The sequence below is a fragment of the Condylura cristata genome, unplaced genomic scaffold (genome assembly GCF_000260355.1).
Source record: "Condylura cristata isolate star-nosed mole 26May11 unplaced genomic scaffold, ConCri1.0 scaffold00007, whole genome shotgun sequence".
Classification (NCBI taxonomy): domain Eukaryota; kingdom Metazoa; phylum Chordata; class Mammalia; order Eulipotyphla; family Talpidae; genus Condylura; species Condylura cristata.
The window spans coordinates 1,980,214-1,981,370 of record NW_004567108.1 but is presented as its reverse complement, the minus strand read 5'-3'; the positions used below and the strand labels follow the sequence as shown (position 1 = coordinate 1,981,370).

Here is a 1,157-nt window from a genome sequence, read left to right as displayed (position 1 = left end):
GGGATCGAACTCATGCGGAAGCGGCTTTAGCTTCTCAGTGCTGCGCTGTGACCCGCTGCGCCCCAGGGAGGGCCCCCACTGACCTTCTATTCCCGATCCTTCTTGCTTTGGGTAGGAGCTGTCCTAGTTACCAAGGTCGCAGCACTCCTGGCTCCCACCCACTGGAGAGAATAGCCCTCCCACCCACTTACATGTGACAACAAAAAATTCCAGAAGTTTCCAAATGGCCCCTGCGGAGACACTGCTTCTGCCTGAGACCCGCTGGTGTGACTTAGGCTGGTGCACAGTGGGGCGTTGAGTGTGTTTGTGTGTGTAGCCACAGCACAGCGGCACTTCATGCGATGTTGTCAGACCAGCGAGCACGGTTTGCTTTTTTTGCATTTAATTTTATTTCTCTGGAGATGACAAGGCCCTAGAACGTCCCTAGAACGTCCCAGGAGTCAGGTGTGCAAGCCCAGCGCCCTGTCCCTACTGTGCCCCGCTTGCCGCTGGCCTCCCTGATCCGTCTCCCCGACAGGCTGTTTTCTCCCAGGCAGTTCATCGGGGAGAAGTCTCGTGTTTGCCTTTAAAAGGCTCCCTGGTAGAAAGAGCAGGCCCTGTGCACCCACCTTCCCGGCACTCCAGAGGCCGTGCCCCAAGGCCAGGGAGTCGCTGCCACACCCCAGCCGCAGGCCTGACGGGAAGGACCCATCCCTGAGGTGCTCCTTGATAGTGGCCCCTGCTCTGTCCTGGCTGTGGGTGCTGAGCCCTGGGGTGGGGGTGCCCCAGTCGCTTCCAGCTCGCCATGGGGACTTTGCAGGTCTCAGAGGAGACCGGACGCCTGTGTCTCCTCCCTGCGGAGATGCCCCTGTCCCGAGGCAGCGGTGGTACCAAGCAGGTGTGACTCAGTGAACCTGCCACGGGGAGAGGGGAGGAGGGAGAAAGGGCGGGGAGAAAAGGAGGTAACAAAGGAAGGGAGAGGGGAGGGAGGCCTGCAGGGAGGGAGCCGAAGGACAGGCTTCCCTTAGGGGCTCGCCCTCTGCAGAGAACAGGGCTGCGCTCTGGGGCCACAGCCTCTCTGCCCGGTCTCCCCCACCCGGGCGTCACCGTGAGCTCCGTCCCCTGGCCCCCGGTCTCCCCCACCCGGGCGTCACCGTGAGCTCCGTCCCCTGGCCCCC

General features: G+C 62.4%; 1 protein-coding gene across 1 annotated transcript in view; it reads left to right on the top strand.

Annotated features, from left to right (window-relative positions):
* Nucleotides 1–1,157, top strand: part of SEMA5A (sema domain, seven thrombospondin repeats (type 1 and type 1-like), transmembrane domain (TM) and short cytoplasmic domain, (semaphorin) 5A) — a 230,863-nt gene that overhangs the window by 151,882 nt on the left and 77,824 nt on the right. The window lies entirely within an intron of this gene.